General features: G+C 38.8%; 1 long non-coding RNA gene across 1 annotated transcript in view; it reads right to left on the reverse strand.

Moving 5' to 3' along the window:
• Positions 1–684: 684 nt before the first annotated feature.
• LOC108348331 (uncharacterized) overlaps positions 685–18885 on the reverse strand; it is a 57471-nt gene continuing 39270 nt past the window's right edge. Inside the window, exon 4 of the long non-coding RNA XR_010056671.1 lies at positions 685–2849. This is a non-coding gene — a long non-coding RNA (uncharacterized LOC108348331). The remainder of the gene's footprint in view (positions 2850–18885) is intronic.

Consider the following 18885-nt stretch of genomic DNA (forward strand, 5'->3'; position numbering starts at 1 on the left):
TGGTGGGTGTCCTCAAGATTGGAGCGAGAGTCTCCTCGGTCTGAGGGTCTTTCAAAACATATCAGATCTCAGCTGTACCTCATTAAACTTAGAAGAAGAAGATGATGAGCTCCAAAGAAACTCCTTTTAGAGCTTTCTTCATTTGTGGCAAGCTAGCCTCTGGGCAAAGAAAGTGCCCTAACTTAATCGGCAGACAGAATGCCATCCAGAAAAGAAAACAAAACAAAACGAAAACAAATGCATGGAACTTGATTGCCAAGCTTTGCCAATACAGGGTAAGCAAATCCTTGGTAATTCCTGCTTCACATAAGGTTTGTCAGATACTTTGAAAAAGAGGGCTGAATGTCTTAGAATACTTGGAAGTGGAATCGACAGCCAACTGTCTGCCATTTTTAAAACTTTGAAAGCGTTTGCCTGCACCTCCTACTTAATCAGGAAATATTTCTTCTTAGTTGTCTTTTGGGGTTGAATACAAGATAATCATAGTCTCAATAAAGGCTTAAATTGTTATATTACACCTACAAAGATGGTTTTAGGTTGTTAATGCAAGTTAGGATAAAATTTGATTTAGATCCAGAACTCTGAACTCACCAGGACAGGATAGATAATAGGATATTTTTCTTAATTACCACATACTATGGACTTGACATTGTAAATATATATCACACCTTATAAATATTATAATTTTTATAATTTTATTCAATTTATATTTGAAAACAAGATATTTATTGTACTTTAAAGGGTGATTATTGAGAGAATATCTAATGTCTATATGACTATGGCGCTTGTTAATAATAAATCTGATGGCTTATTATTTAGTTGGTAAATAAGAAGTGGGAAATCTGGGAGAAATCATAATTCTGAGATAAAACGTGGCAGGAGATTCACCTCGGAAGATGTGAGGAGAGAGACACATAGTACCTGAACAGCAGATTTAAACTTTTTTTTCCCAGATTTCAAGTTGTATTACAAAGCTTACAGTAATACAAAAAAGCATATTATTGACATAATAGACACATTGATCAATGTATAGAATTGAAGACTCAGATTTAGATGTAGTTCCGTACACGTAATAACACCTTGTTTTTGACATAGAAAACAAAATTACACACTGGGGAAAAAGTCAGCATCATGACAGACAGATGGTGTGAATAGCAGCACACAGAGAAATGACAGTAGATCCATATCTCTCACCCTGAACACAAGTCAACTCTAAAGGGATGAAGAACCACACTCAAATCATTGAAAGACCAAAAGCCCTGAACCTGACCTCTTTTTTTCTTATTTCCTTTCCTTTTCTTTCTTTCTTTCTTTCTTTTTTTTTTTCTTTTTTGACTCCGTATTTGTGAATCCAAAATTCAGTTTTACAGACTGGATGTTTTCCTATCCTGAGTCTCACTGGTCACAGAGCTTCCCAAAATGCCTTCTCCCACCACCTCCCACCAACATCTACATATGTTGGCTGACCTGCTTCGTGGACAGCAGGATACATCCTCAATTTTTCTCCTGCTCATCAAAATGTGAAAGTTCATGGTCTGTAGCTTTCCTGCCATAGATATCCAAGTGGAAAGACATTTCTCCAGTCCTGTCAGGATGCTGGAGGTGTTGTGAGTGCCTATGTGGCTCATTTGTTTGTTTTCTAAGATTTTCCTTTGTGTGTTTGCTTTCTGAGATAAGGTGTTACAAAGCTTGGCCTGGCCTCAAACACACTGCTGCAGCCAAAGATGACCTTGAGCACTTTGTTCCTCCTGCTTCCACCCTCCAAGAGCTAGGAATATAAGAATCCCATGAATCCCTGCTCTTTGCTTTGGGGACTAGGGAGATGCTCCGGATTGGGATCCTTCTCTCTCAAGTGTTCTTAGCTCAGCTACCTGGGGCTGGAGTTTGCCAGACAGTTGCTCCTGCAACCTTAGAGTCAGTCTGCTCACCAGGAGGCTGCATTAGATAACTTGATCACTTTTCTTTCCTCAGGGTTGTTATTAGTTCTTTAAAATCTGCTCCAGTCTCAGCCTGATTGCTCTCTTGTGAGCTGATTTTTTAAAAATCAAAAAACAAAAACAAAACAATACACACAAACAAAAAGCTTAGAGTTTTACATTTCTCTGGGCCTTAAATGAGTATCCCCAAATACCAGCACTTTCCTCGTTCTTAATCTCATCAGAGTCCTCATGAGTTCTCAGCTTTCTCTGCAGCTGAAGGCAGACTGGAAGAACCAGGGAGTAGTCTGAATGAATGTCATGGAGTCACTGTATGCAATGCTCTCTACTCTGCAGAAGGTTAGCTGCCACTTCTTGGGAAATCATGGGAATGCACTGGGTGGCACATAAATAATTAAGGGGCAACTTTTAATTAAGGCTTTGTAGTGAAAATGGCTTTGTGCAACATTTTTAATGACTAACATTGATGCTCTCTTTTCAACCTGAACATGTCATCCCTGGAAACTGCACAAATAGTGACTTTTAACAGCTTTGCTCTTTTGATGATACCAGAGACTCACTTCTTTCTTGTGAATGAATGCTTTGTGAAAAGTCAGGAATCTGTTGAGGTGGCCAGCACTTCTCGCTTCAGGGAGATGATGGTATTTGTTATTCTTCTCATTGCTGTGACAACATATTCGACTAAAGCAACTTATCCATGGTTTGTTTGTAGTGGCCAGTTAGGACACCGGCCTCATGGAGGAGGGGAAGGCAGGGCAGTCAGAGCAGCTTTGGCTATGGTGACAGGAGCCTGTGCCATCTTACTTCTGGTTCTCTCTGTCTGTTCTGGATTTCTGTTACAAGATGTGATCTTGCAGCTTTTCGTCCTGCTTCGATCCTTCCTAGCCATGATGAAGTCTTCTCCCTCTGGAACTAGATAAGAAAGACAAATTGTCCTGTAACTATCAATCCCTTATAAGATATTCATAGCAACCTGTGGGCTATTTAAAGCCACACAGAATCTGGATCATCTCTTCCTCCATCTTCCTTCCTTCCTCTGTGGATTTAAACTTTTACAATCAATGGTTGCACTCAATGGTCTCAACACAACATTGGTTGAATGTATAAGGGAGAGAAACAGGGTGTGTGTGTGTGTGTGTGTGTGTGTGTGTGTGTGTGTGTGTGTGTCTGTGTGTGTGAGTGTGTGTGTGTGAGTGTGTGTGTGTGTGTGTGTGTGTGCTTGTGTACATGCGTGCACACATGCATTGTGTTTAAGCTCTTTCTTGTGTTATTTCTTTTCAGCTATATTGGTGACTGTGGAAACATGAATAGCTTTTCTTAACACATTTTGTCAAAAACAAATTTAAGCAAAGATTCCTCTGGTAAGAAGAATTCTCACGCTATTTTCTTTTCTTTGCTTTTTTTTTTTTTTTTTGGTTCTTTTTTTTCGGAGCTGGGGACCGAACCCAGGGCCTTTCGCTTCCTAGGCAAACACTTTACCACTGAGATAAATCCCCAACCCCTCACACTATTTTCAGTGAAAGATTTATTAATGCCTCAGGTCATAATTGAAAGTATACTATATAAGAAGTGGAGAGATCACTTGGTAGTTGACAGTGCTTGCAGCTTTTCACTGGACTCTAGCTCAGTTTGTAGCAAACACACTGAGTGGATAGCAACAGTTTGTAACTTCAACTGTGAAAATCCAATGCCCACTTTTGAATTTTTTGAGCAACTGCTCTCATCTGTCCACATCCATATATATGTACCCATAAATGTAAAAAAAAATAAAACTTTTTAAAACTTTTTTCATACAAATATTAAGTAAATTAATCTTATTTTTATCTCTGGTACCTATCCTGAGTACTCTGAAAACTAAAATATTATAGTATTTAGGTTAGTTGCTGAAATTGGCTTAATGATCATTAGCTCACTAACAACACTGATGTGAGATAGGATCTCTAAAAGAAACCGAGACATTTTTCAGTAGCCAATTCATACACAACTAGCATGTATGTCAACTATTTGATAAGTTCAGACTGTAACTTTTCAAGTTTCAGGAAAACCAATTTATTTGTCTGTGCTTATAAAATATAATATTCAGCTCTATATAATCCAATGGTGTCTTCTTAGAGAAAAATCAGAACTTTGTCTCTTTATTATCAAGTCGTGTGTGTGTGTGTGTGTGTGTGTGTTCAAATGCCATAATTCCCTAGTCTTGTGTTGGTTCTTCAGAAAATTGCCAATGATGAGATTTTCTAAGGAGAGTAATAGTTCTAAAAGTTATTAATAGTTTTCTTCTAAATTTATTAAACATGTATTCCTGAAAAAAACCTACCATTTATAAAACAGATCAGTGTGCATTTGTGGACATAGAGGAAGTATATGACCTCCCTAGCCCTGTCAATATGACATGACCTAGATTCATCCAAAAAAGACATCTCAATGAAATAATCTGTCTTCAACATCCTGTCTGTAAGAGACTGCTTTGCTAATTGATTTAGAAGGACTCAGTCTATTATTGGTGGCACCAATCCCTCAAAAGTTTCACTCAGGATGTATTATAAAGTTAGTTAAGTATGAGCCTGAGCAAACCAGAGTGAGCCCCAAGCAGCCTGCCTCCATTGTTACTGTTTTAAGAGCCTACTTCAACCTTTCCCTAAATGATGGGGTTTGACTTAAATGTCTAAGCTAGATTTACTCTTTCTTTCCCAAGTTGCTTTTAGTTCTAATGTTTTTCATAGCACATAAAGAAAACTAGAAGAGAAATTGAGACCAAAAGTTGTGGTACGAACATTTTTTAATATGAATTTCTGTCAAGACATAACAAAACTTATAAAAGGCATAGAAAAAAATGAATGCTCCTCAAAATAAATAAGTAATATATATTTTCCTTACTGGAATTAAAGCTCGATTTGTTTTTTACACACTCTTTATAGTATAGCTGATGGAACAAGGTACACATTTTAAGCCAGATTTTGAAAAACCTTACTATGTCCATTGGACTATTCACATGATTTGGAGGTTATGAGTAATTGTAGCCATGTAGCTTTAAAAATGAACCCATGCTAAAGTCAGCTATGTATTGGCATTGGCGGTGTCTGTTCGTATCCTGGTACAGAGTCTGAGATCCATGACTGTGTGTTTTTCCTAACCAACGCGTCTCTCACAAATGCCAGTTCTACCTCTCCTGATCTCCAAGATCACTCTCTTGCCAGTTCACCACCCCATAGTCAGTTCCAGGCACATTCTTGCCAGCCTGGGCTCTCCAGTGGTTTCCTCTCCTCTGGAGCTTGGACTTTTGTACAGTCTTTCCATTCAATACCCTAGCTGAATGCCACCTGGCTATGTCTTTCCCTCATGCTCATCTATGTCACTTAGAATGGAAAACACCAGTACTCTTTGTTTAAAATAAACAGATGACACAACCACTAAGTGTGGAATCTATCCTCCTAAACTCACCAATTATTCTATGTTAGAAATCTTCTTGTGGGGGAGGCTGCTACAAGGGCTAACAGTTCCCAGTCTATATCCTGCCTCCTCTCCCTCTTGCCTCCCAGTATAAAGCCTGTTTCTTCTTCCTTAGTCCCCTTTTCCTCTCTATGACCCGGAAGACTCACCTCCTCCTTCTCATTCAATGATTGGCTTCTTTTCATCTTTATTAGCCTATCAATTAATTAAGGGAAATTCCCATACAAGTAATGTGTTCAAATTGAGTAGCTATGGAAAAAGATTTATTAATATGTCTGTAAATGTTGGGAGAGAGTATCCCTATATCATGGGAAAAAGGAAGAGTGGTAGAGAAAGATGCATTATGTCTTCCTCTGTCCTCTGTCAGCAAACATACTCATACATTATCATGTATATCACACACACACACACACACACACACACACACACACACACACAAAATAAGAGCAGTATGTGTTTACTCCTTCTTTAAAGGGGGAACAAGAATACCCTTGGCAGGAAATAGGAGGCAAAGTTTAGAACAGAGGCAGAAGGAACACCCATTCAGTGCCTGCCCCACATGTGGCCCATACATATACAGCCACCAAACTAGATAAGATGGATGAAGCAAAGAAGTGCAGGCCAACAGGAACCAGATGTAGATCTCTCCTGAGAGACACACTCAGAATACAGCAAATACATAGGTGAATGCCAGCAGCAAACCACTGAACTGAGAACAAGACCCCTGTTGAAGGAATCAGAGAAAGGACTGGAAGAGCTTGAAGGGGCTCGAGACCCCATATGAACAACAATGTCAACCAACCAGAGTTTCCAGGGACTAAGCCATTACCCAAAGACTATACATGAATTAGCCCTGGGCTCCAACCTCATACGTAGCAATGAATAGCCTATTAAGAGCACCAGTGGAAGGGGAAGCCTTTGGTCCTGCCAAGACTGAACACCTAGTGAACGTGATTGTTGGGTGGAGGGTGGTACTGGGGGGAGGATGGGGAGGCGAAGCCCATATAGAAGGGGAGGGGAGGGATTAGGGGGATTTGGACCCAGAAACCAGTAAAGGGAATAACAACAGAAAAGTAAATAAGAAGTACTCAAGTTAATAAAGATTAAAAAAAAAGAAGAAGAGCAGTATGTATTATCATAAAGCTAGGTTCTTCTATTTAAAGATTATACTACATAAAGAGGAAACATATTTTCAGACATACCCATGTCATACTTTACAGAGAAGATAAAACCAAGGGCGAGAAATAGATGTATGTAAACTTATCTGTGGGCCCAATATAGTTTTTAATATCAAATATAATCTAGAAATAGATTAAAGATAGTTTTTACCTTAGGGCCAAGGAATATTTGTTAGGACCAAATTGGGATTATCTAAGGATCCAGCTTGCCACTATCATTGGACATGAGGACAAAGGACCATGTTTCTTTCTAACATCCTACCTGTATAATAATGACAAATTACAGATGAAATATCTTTTTTCCTTTGCCTGTTCTTATGCCAAAATATATGAAAAAGACTACTTAACAAATAAATGGCTTATTTGAGATTAGAGTTCATGATGCACTGCACAGGAGAAGTAATAATACACAGCTAGTAACCCACCCTCTATTATCAGCAAGTAGAAAGAGGTGAATGCCGATGTTGCCTATACATAGGTGGAATCTTTCCCCATTAATCAATTAAATTCAGAATCCACATTACAGATATTTCCTTAAGTTTGTCTCCTAGGTGATTTTAGGTCCTGTCAAGTTGACAACAAAATTAATCACCGTGATGTGTATAAAAAGCCATGAAAAGAGTAAAATAAGAATTTGTGCTTCCAATATAAATACCATCCTGCATGTGGAGAAAGAGGAACACTCCTCCATTGTTGGTGGGATTGCATACTGGTACAACCATTCTGGAAATCAGTCTGGAGGTTCCTCAGAAAATTGGACATTGAACTGCCTGAGGATCCAGCTATACCTCTCTTGGGCATATACCCAAAAGATGCCCCAACATATAAAAAAGACACGTGCTCCACTATGTTCATTGCAGCCTTATTTATAATAGCCAGAAGCTGGAAAGAACCCAGATGCCCTTCAACAGAGGAATGGATACAGAAAATGTGGTACATCTACACAATGGAATATTACTCAGCTATCAAAAACAATGACTTTATGAAATTCGTAGGCAAATGGTTGGAACTGGAAAATATCATCCTGAGTGAGCTAACCCAATCACAGAAAGACATACATGGTATGCACTCACTGATAAGTGGCTATTAGCCCAAATGCTTGAATTACCCTAGATGCCTAGAACAAATGAAACTCAAGACGGATGATCAAAATGTGAACGCTTCACTCCTTCTTTAAAAGGGGAACAAGAATACCCTTGGCAGGGAAGAGAGAGGCAAAGATTAAAACAGAGACTGAAGGAACATCCATTCAGAGTCTGCCCCACATGTGGCCCATGCATATACAGCCATCCAATTAGACAAGATGGATGAAGCAAAGAAGTGCAGACCGACAGGAGCCGGATGTAGATCGCTCCTGAGAGACACAGCCAGAATACAGCAAACACAGAGGCGAATGCCAGCAGCAAACCACTGAACTGAGAATAGGACCCCCGTTGAAGGAATCAGAGAAAGAACTGGAAGAGCTTGAAGGGGCTCGAGACCCCATATGAACAACAATGCCAAGCAACCAGAGCTTCCAGGGACTAAGCCACTACCTAAAGACTATACATGGACTGACCCTGGACTCTGACCTCAGAGGCAGCAATGAATATCCTAGTAAGAGCACCAGTGGAAGGGGAAGCCCTGGGTCCTGCTAAGACTGAACCCCCAGTGAACTAGACTGGTGGGGGGAGGGCGGCAATGGGGGGAGGGTTGGGAGGGGAACACCCATAAGGAAGGGGAAGGGGGGAGGGGGATGTTTGCCCGGATACCGGGAAAGGGAATAACACTCGAAATGTATATAAGAAATACTCAAGTTAATAAAAAAAAAAAAACAATCCTGCAGATAGACGTGTTTCTTAAATTAAACTCTTTTCTAAAACCAAAAAAAGGCCTGAAAAGTCAAACCTTTTATGCCTTCCAACTTTTCTAAAACATACAAGATTAAACAATCATATTTTTAGGTAAATTTTTATGGCAATACAATGATACTTTCTCTATGTTACTTGATAAACCCTACTTTTTTTTCTATTTTTGTGAGTGTCGTGTTTTTATTATCCACTGTTATTTGTAGAAACTTAGTGTTTACTTAGTGTGCATTCCTTTTGGTATAGGTGACTGTAGAAACTAGTGGTTGCCATCCAAAGTCTTCCTCATTTCTTTCCTACCTTATTTGTTATTTATCTATTTAAAGTTTTACTTCTTTAATTAAAAAAATAAAATTACAGAAAATACATTTTGGTTACATTTTTTCTTCTCATTGAAATCTACACAAATACTCCAAACCTATCTACAAATCCGTGTTTATGCTTTTTCTAGAACTCTATCTTTCCCTTTCTTAAGAATATAAAGCCTACCCGAAAATCAACTAAAAATAAACACAAAAGTAATAAGACAAAATAGTACCCAAACAAACAAAATAAGACAAGGTATACACATTGACACACAAAGAATTGTAGAGTCAACAATGTGCCTCCCAACACTCCAGGGCACTTTTTTTTTTTTTTTTCCTTTCTAGTGAGTGAAATTGGTTTACCATGATACTCCTTTGGAGAAAATCGGTTTTCACTTTGTCAGCAAGTTTCAATCACCAACACCTTCTTGCCTGGGGATGAGACTTTGTATATATGTTTCCTTCTCAGTGCTAGCTTTTTAATCTAGTTTGAGCTTGCGCAGAACTTGTTCAAGCTGTCAGAGTTCCTATGACTTCATATGTGTATCTGTAGGATTGTGTTATGAAAATACGGCTTCTTTGAAGTCATCACCTACCTCTGGCTCTTTCATTCTTTCTGCCTCCTCTTCCATACAGATGACTGACATTTTAGGTAAGGGGTATGATAAAAAAAATCTCTCTTATGATAGAGAGCTCAAAATTCCATCACTATCTGAACTCTATATTAGTTCCCTTCAACTGGAAGAAAGCTTCTCTTACGAAGGCAGAACATGGCACTGATCTACACCTATAACAACAGTACATTAGCAGAAGCCATTTATTTTATTGCTATGTTCCTTTAGAACAATAAAATTATTGCTTTTCTCTAAATGTATGTGAAAATACACACACACTTACACACACACAAACACACACACATATATAAATATAGATATACATACATATATACATATACCTATATACACACATATATATATACATATATACATATACATATATATATTCTCAGGTTTGTGGCTACTTTATCAGTGTCAGATATGAATTCTGTCTCACAGAGTGGGGCTCAAATACAATGTAAAAGAAAAGAGGTTGTTTATTCACACATTTATACCACTATTAAATGAGTACATTTTTTTAACCAACTGACGGTTATAGATTATAGGGCTTTTATCTAAATATTTTTCCCTTCCAGCACCATAAACACTGGTCAATAGGAATGAAACATCTATCTGGCCTCTGGCTCTACTTCTCCATGTTTGACATTGTATGTTATCCTCAGCACTATACATTTATTATCCTGTTATAGAGAGTAAATAATACCCAGAAGAATGGCCTGTGATGGGAGGGGTGATCTATGGTATCGTCTTTCATCAATGATTTAACAATATGCAAGGCATTCCTGGCCGAATGTTTTACATGGTGACATATGATATCTATTTAGAACTTCATCTTTGATGACTCCATCTATATTCCTTTCATATAATGTGTGTGTGTGTGTGTGTGTGTGTGTGTGTGTGTGTGTGTGTGTGTGTGTCTAGCTTAGGAAGGTTCTACAATGGTAGTGTCCCAAATGTATATTCAAGGGGTGTTTATAGTTACTTGTCTGTCACAGTAGTCCCTATAATAGCCTACCACCTCATCCCTGTCCCCTCTAATCTTCTTATTAAGGTTCCCCTTTATCTCCTTTAAATATCTTCTTCTTGAGATAAGTTTTCATAACAGAAGCTATATCTTGAAAATTGGTTAAACTGACTATTCCTAGCACACAAGAGCTATTTCTGCTTAACTTCCTTATTTTCTCACTGGTAGAATTAGAAATTTTTTAGTTGTCCTCCTTTTTACATTGCATACAGCTTGACTACTTTCTTTTGTCAACTTGAAACAAACTAGGGTGATCTGGGTAGAGGAATCTTCAACTGAAAAAAAAATGTGCCCAGTGCCAGCTTTGGCAGGGTCTTCTTTCTTGTCAGTTTTTCATAAGGCAGAGAAAGGAAAGAGCATCGGGAGAGGATACGACTTTTCCTTACAAGATACAGGGATAAGACTTTGTCTTATGACATATTTAGGGTTGCTGTGTAATAATAAAAAAATTTACTTATCTGAGACTAAATTACCTTGCTACTGTAGCTGAACTGCCTAGAAACTGCAAGTTTCTGGCACTTAACACCTCTTCCTAAAACAGCAAAGATTAAGTAAGTAGACTTTGTGCTATCTCAGAAGGAACTGCACAGATTGAACTTTCCACCAGCTAGTCAGAAGTTACAGGAAAAGGGCGGTACTTTGAGAAGTGATTATAATATTTTTTACTAAGTTGTAAAACATTTCTTATGAAAGCTATCTAAAGGGGAAAAGCAGAAAGATCCTGAATGGGAAAAGGGAAAAATTCTCTTTCTCATCTTTTTGTCCTCAGTACTTATACAACTTTCAGAATACATGATCACATGTTAAAAAGTTCATCACACATTCACACATAAAAGCAAATCATAAATGACATAGAAGTTTACAACTGAGAGTGATTACATGCATAGCCATTAGGAGTAATTATCTAGTTAAACATCCACCACCTGTCACATCTTCACAGGTTCATAGAGAGTTGAAAACCATAACTAAGCTATTAGTGAAGTTTTGTATAGATTAACGCAGACAACATTTTATCTTCTTTTACCTATAATAAATTGTTAGTTCCCTTCCTGTGACCTTAGTTAATTGTTTTTACAATCTCTTGGAATGTGTTCTGAGTAATAGAAAGTGTGGTTACTATGTAAGAGTCAATTACTTGGTGACACATGGGAGACTGACAGAATTCTCATTGCAGTTTTGACTATCGGAAAGGGATCTACTAGCAGTACTCCTATTAAGAGAGCTTAATAATCACTGATATTTCAGTAATTCTTCTAGGATCATCCTTAAGAATTAAGAAGTCATCTATTTGTCTATATAGCATCACTGCAAGAGAGTGCATCTTCATAGATCTGCAACTATCTGCTCAAAAGGGGTGGTCTAGTACCTAATGATTGCTATATATGTTTAATAATAACATATATTAATATCAGGAATCTTTCCTAAAATGAATTCTCTTGGGCTTTCCCTATAAAGCAAAACTGTTGCAGATTATAATCTGAAGCATACCTCCTACTATGGCTTCTGACAAAAATGTTCCCAAAAGACTGGTTCCGGGGCCTTTTCCTTGTAAAGAATGAGTATTGGAGTTAGGAATATTGTGGGGCCTCACCTTGGCAGTTTGTTTTGGGTTGTAGAAGATAGCAGGCTGAGAATGCCATGGATAACAAATAATTCAGCAGTGTTACTTCCTGGCAGCTTTAGTTCCTCTCTTCAAGTTTCTGCCTTCACTTTCCCTTATGATGATCTAATCTTAAGACAAAGTGTTTCTGTATTAAGTTGTAATTGGTTATGATGTTTTATCCTAGTAATAGAAAGCAAGCTGCAGCACATGGTTTCTGGTGCTCAAACTCAGGTCTTGATGTAGTGTGGCAAGCCCTTTGTTGACTAAACCATCTTTTCAGCATCAATACTTAATATTCCTAAAAGATAGTATTTTCAGTGTAAACAAAGTGCAATTTTCCATAAGGAAAGATCATAGGTCTGAAATTTTAATTAAAGGAACCTGGATATAACAAAACAACACGCACTTTAGCAAAATCTCTCCTGGTCAACTGCCATTACACTGACTGTGCATCTGTAAATTTGCAAGACAAAACAGTTGTCAAGGACGTGTGGTACAGTGATTAGCATGCCAAACAAATTAGAAAGGGAAGGAGCAAAATGCTTGACTGGTTTGTTAGCTAAAATTAATTTGCATGGGGATTTTGTACATGACACACAGTGTCTTTACCTGGGAAAATTGAACAAATAGACAGAGCTGTGATATAAATATGTGTGTGTGTGTGTGTGTGTGTGTGTGTGTGTGTGTGTGTGTCTCAAATATCTTGAGTCACAGCTCCCCTCCACATGTCTTGAACATTAGATGAATTGTTCATTACTATTTTTCTGACAAGAAAGAAAGAAAACACAGTGTGGCAGCACACAGCTGTACTTCCAGAATTCGAGAAGTAGGGGCGCAAAGAACAGATATTCAAGGTCATTTTCAATTACACAGTAAAATTAAAACCAACATAATGTTCATGAAATGCTGCCTCAACAATTTAAAGCTAGAAAATGTTGTGCTTTAGGAAGTGGATGGGAGCTGGAGATAAACTTCAGAACAATGCATCCCTAGCATGTACAAGGCACTGATATACATTCTTCTATAACTTAACCAGATATAATGACTTGAGCTGTTCATCCCAGGACTCAGGATAAGATTATATCATTCATAAGGAGTTTGAGGCTTGCCTTACCCTAGATCTTCTAAGAAAGGGAAAGTGTGTGTGTGTGTGTGTGTGTGTGTGTGCGTGTGTGTGTGTGTGAGAGAGAGAGAGAGAGAGAGAGAGGAAGAAGAGGAGGAGGGGAGGAGGGAGGCAAGAAGAGGAAGAATGAAGAAGGAGGAGGAGGAGGAGAAGAAAAAGAAGATGAGGGGGAGGAGGAGGAGGAAGAGGAGGAGGAGGAAAAGTCATGTGGAGTTTCATAGAATATGTATTCTATTAGGTTTTAGAAAAGCAACTGTTTGCAGTAGAGGCATTCTTTTCAGTTATATTTTGAATACTAATTGATAACAGATTTGCTTTGAAAGAACAGCATCAAGAAGAGAGTCCAAATAACAATTGCTATCATGTATAGTTATTAGTTTGACATAGTTCCCACTAAGACTATTGCATGATCAATTTAATTTTATCCTCACAGTGAACAGAGGAGGAATGTTACATCTCTAAGAATATGTAGGTTTTCACAGTGTTATATCTTTCAGACATCCACAGATGAAATACAGGTCTGTCAGTAACCATGTTGATCACCATGTTACCTTGCAGCATTAGCTAGAGTATGCTTTGCTCAGTTTGAGTCTTCCCCTTTTAGATATCATTTCCAGTTCTTTCTATACTGAAATGGCCAGTGAATGCAGCAATATTTCAAATCACTGCTGCAGTTAGATCAGGTATCTGGAGTTAGTCAGATGGATCAAGAGAAAGAAACAACATTGATTGCTGACACTGCAGTGCATCGGGAGTAAAGCAAAATCCTCAGTCTGGCAGAGAAGATCAGTCATTTCAACTACTTGTACCCAGAGTGTTGAACTAGCAAAATTTCTGACTTTTTCGTTTATTTTTTCACAGGACACCTTTGTAAACATGTCAGTTAGAGAAATGCTTGTTGGCTGCTTAAGCCTTAGCTTTGTAGATACAGTATGTCTAAACTTTTATTTCTGCTTTAACTTAATATTTCCAGAAGCCCAAATCATGTCATGATACAAAAAAAGGAGTGAATTAACAATTTGAAGTAACATTTTAAATCAGTTGGAAACATTCTAAATTATGATTATCAAAACACATTGATTTCCGTTTAGGAGGAGACATTTGAAATTATGAAAAGTAAGTAGCAATGCCACATTCTAAAACCTCTTAGATGACATGGGGCAGGTTTTATTATCAGACCATAGAAATTCCAAATCCTGACTGTAAATATAATTTACCAAATTTACAGAGAATGAAAACAACAGTCTTCAGAATTACTCAGAAGTGATGATAAGAGATAACCCAGTGTGGGAAAGAATTTGCTGCAGAAAGAAGAGAATTCAAATTTCTGTGCCCGCACTTTAAAACAGTCATGGTTGTATACAGCTATAACCCCAGTGCTATGATGACAGAGAAAGAATTTCTGGAGCTTGTGCACAGCAAGATAGCATCAGTATAAGTGAAAGGCTTTGAATTGAGAAAATTGTGTAGAAAATCATAAAAGAGGATACTATTTACTTTCTCTGTCTTCTGTTGAACACATAGGCATGAACACACAGACAGACAGACAGACAGACAGACACACACACACACACACACACACACACACCATATCACACACTAATTCTTGGTGGTCACGTACTGAGGAATATTAAATTAAAAATTTATAACCTTGAACTCATGAAAATGTCCTCTTGACCTTTATAATTGCCATTGATCATGAATACTATTTTGTAAACCATGGATCCACATATGTGAAATAAATCAGTTGTCAGAATAAAGTAAGGGCATGACATATTAATATTAGAAAATTCAAAAAAAATTAGTTTATTATTTTTTGGTGTGTGGGTGTGTGTGTGTGTGTGCATGTGTGTGCATGTGTGTGCTGCATGTCTGTGTGTTCACATAGGTCTTCTGATTCCACAGCATGTGTATAGGCCAGATGGCCAATTTCTGTAATGGGTCATTATCTATGGATTCCTATGATTAAAGTGAGGGTGTTAAGCTTGTTCTGCAAGTCCTTTTTCCCTTTTGCTGGCCCAACATAATTGTCAAAATTTAAATGAATTTCTTATAAGCAATTGATGAAGGTTATTTACTCATCATGAAGTTAGTTCATATTGAAGCTCAGCAAGCCTCTGGAGTGACAGTTCCATTTTATGTCAGCATAGGAGACTTGGATATCATTTGATAAGGGCTTATGACTAGTTTTATTAATATTCGTAAAATGACCAAATTGTTTGATCCTTGAAGAAGATACCATTAAATTGGAAGACAAATAACAAGAGCCAAATAAGTCAAGTAGCTACTGAGATGCAGTCACTGACTGAGCTGAGTGTGAGCAAACATCAAAGAAGCAGGGAGCTGTACTGAGCCTAAGTAACGATACAAGCAAAAGCACTAAAATTGCTTGAGTGAGTCATATAGGTATGGGCAAAGCACTTCAACTTGGGACTTCACTTGACTTAGGCTGCATAAAATCTACCTTCTAGAAATATACCTAACAATGAAGTTGCTCACCTCATCTCACCTGCATGAAGCTGTATACATATCAAACAATGGACTAAGACTCCTTGCACATAACATTATTTATTAACTTCTCTTTCATGATCAACTTCCATTCAAAAGTATTCAAGAGCATATCCACATACTGGAGGGAGAAGTCTGTTTCAACTGGCCTGAGCCAGTTTAGAATATATAATCAGTAAGTCGTATTAAATCCTCTGGAAAAACTTTCAAAGGAAACATCCTGTTTAATGTCATATACCTAGTGATAATTGAATATGCATTTGGTTAAATCAAATGCATCATGGAAACTGATGTTCACAGTAAATTAAGGCTTACTTAATCAAAAAACGTCAATCAAAACAGAAATATCCACACTGAACTCTGAGTAAGCAATTCCTCCTTCTCAGGAAGTCCACAAATTAAGGCTACACTGAATACCAGTGTTTCTCACTTTGCTTTTGAATAAAATTTCTTTGTCACCTTGCTCTCTGTGACTTCTTATAATAAGATGCAAACATCCTGGAAACACCTCACCTAGACAGTAAACTCAGATAAAACTGATAAGCATCTTCTTCAAATAATGACATGAATCACTGAAGCTCTGAAAGAATTCTCCTGTTACTTTCTTGTAAGAACTTCTAAGAATGACACAAGCCATGTCTAATCTCATGCCTATTCAATGAAATCACAAGTTGTAAAAAAATTCATCCTAGTGTTATGTTTTTTACCAATTTCAACTTTAAGATACTAAGTACAATCACATTAGTATTCCTTTTTTCTCAGAAGTTTTGATAATGTCACCTAAAATTAAGCAAGAGGAGGATCCTTAATGAATTTCTCTAAAATACATTTGCATGATAGATAAAATATTAGCTCTAGAATGAGAATATTAGAAAAATGCTTGTTTCTGTGTTACTGCATTGAAAATGTAATTTATAACCCTTTGTCATTTTCAAAATGCAAATATTCATAGTATACATATTAGTTACATGGACTATTAATAATAATAAAACTTTATAATAATAATTGAAGAACAGAGCCAGTACTTTGAGACAATAATGCTTCTGCCACCTTTAGTGTATATAGTTTTTGCTATAGGTACACAATGATTTCTACATATGAAAGTCTAAATGCTCTACAGCTCATGCTTTCTGGTTTCAAGAAGTGAAAACATCAGTAATAGCTTTTAACTTCAAAATCAAAATGAAAAGAAAATGCATGAGCAGAAATCACAGAAGGAAAATAAAAAAAGGGAAAAAAGAAAGCATGGAAGGAAGGAAGGAAGGAGGAGAGGAAGGAAGGAAGGAAGGGAACAAAGAAGAAACAGGAAGAGATTTGGTAAGTTGTTCATTTGACAGGCTACATGCCAGTATGGAAGACACCCTTGGATGAGTTCCAAAACTGTAAAAGATCAGGCATGGTTGTTTGTATCTATAATTTATTGGTGAATATCAGACATTAAAAGTCATCACTGGATATATAGTGAGCTTCAGGCAAGTCTGGGATTTATGAGACCCTGTGGAAGAGAGAGAGAGAGAGAGAGAGAGAGAGAGAGAGAGAGAGAGAGAGAGAGAGAGAGAGAGAGAGAGAAGGAGCAAGGGACCTAGGGGTAGAGGAAGAAAGGAAGGACTGACTTTGAGCGATAGCGATGCAAGATGGCAGCCACCACAGGCTCGGGAGTAAAAGTCCTTCGAAATTTCCGACTGTTGGAAGAGCTGGAAGAAGGCAAGAAAGGAGTAGGTAACAGCACAGTTAGCTAGGGTCTGGAGGAGGATGAAGACATGACACTCACAAGATGGATAGGCATGTTAATTGGGCCTCCACAAACAATTTATGAAAACCAAATATACCGCCTTAAGATAGAGCGTGGGCCTAAGTATCGAGAAGCATCCCAGTCTGTGAGATTTGTAACAAGAGTCAATATGAACGGCTTGAGCAGTTCCAATGGAGTGGTGGATCCACGAGCCATGGCAGTGCTGGAAAAGTGGCAGAATTCCCAGAGCATCAAAGTCATCCTGCAGGAACTGAGGCGCTTGATGATTTCAAAAGAGAACATGAAGCTGCCACAGCCACCAGAAGAACTGTGTTACAGCAATTAGTCACCAAGGCCCCGGCCTCCCTTCCCCATCCAACCCAAGTCTTCATTTTCCACAGTAGTGAATTCTCTAGATCCATCTGTCGACCTCAAAGTACTGGAGAGGAAGCCCCACTCAGACTTCATCCGGAGACACTGCTCTAATACTAACTTCTTGTCCATTTGAAATACCTAAGTTGTGCTGTGTAACATCATCTGTCAAGTATAACCGCTCTCTGCCTGGTTGAACTTCTGGGATCAATAAGGTGTGTTGAAATCGGTTTCCTTTGGGAGCGGTGGGCACAGCTAATGCAACTGTGGACAGCCAGATCTCACACAATCACCTGCTGCTGGCAATTGGCCTGGGTATGCCTTTGACCGCCCTGCTTTCCACCACAGCTGTGTGGTGGCCCTTAGAATAGATGGGGAGGCTTCAGATAGCAGTTGTGGGACTGACCACCACTAGGCTTGGGGTGCTTTGGCTGCACCCCTGCTTTCTTAAGTCTTAAGTGATTGCCCCATCCAAGCCATGGTCCCCACTCCTTTCACTCCCACCCTTGGCTAAAGCTTAGATTGTAACCTCCCCTCCCTCTGAAATTGGCCGCGAGTGAGGAATTCACAGCTTCCCATCTCCCCACCTTTATCAATGGGTGCTGCTTTCCCCTCCTCAAGTCCCTTGTTGCCCATCACCACCCAACACCTGCTGTGGACAGAAGCCACCAGATGAGGTTGAGAAAGGCTGGCCTCCCTCACTTAGCTCTGGACCACACATGTTCACCTGCTACCAGCCTGGGAAGGGAGCACCGGGTCCTCCGCCCTGCCACCACCATCAGCTCTTGAGCTTTGAGCTCAGGTCTAGAGATGAACAGAGCAGTCACATGGCGACTCAGATGGGCCAGCACTCAGGGTCCTTGGATATATGCCTAGAGAAAGGCCATGTGGAGAGTCCTTGGTGAACATGGTTCTGAGTTGGTTCCTTTTCCCATAATTGCTTTGCTTTTACACACTGAAGAGGTTTGAACAGGGCTTCAGCCACCCTGACCACCCATCTGGTCTGGTGTGGAGCCTGACAGCTGGAACACGAAGCCCTGACCCTGCAAACATGGGTTTCAGTGTTGCTCCTCAGACCCTCAGCAGGGACCCAGAGGAGCTCTGTGTCACCATGTTCACAGATCGTTTGCAGATTGGTGGGCCTGGCTCCTGGCTCACTGTCATGCTCCCCAACCTGTTCAGGACCACT

This window comes from Rattus norvegicus, chromosome 12, assembly GCF_036323735.1.
Source record: "Rattus norvegicus strain BN/NHsdMcwi chromosome 12, GRCr8, whole genome shotgun sequence".
Lineage (NCBI taxonomy): Eukaryota > Metazoa > Chordata > Mammalia > Rodentia > Muridae > Rattus > Rattus norvegicus.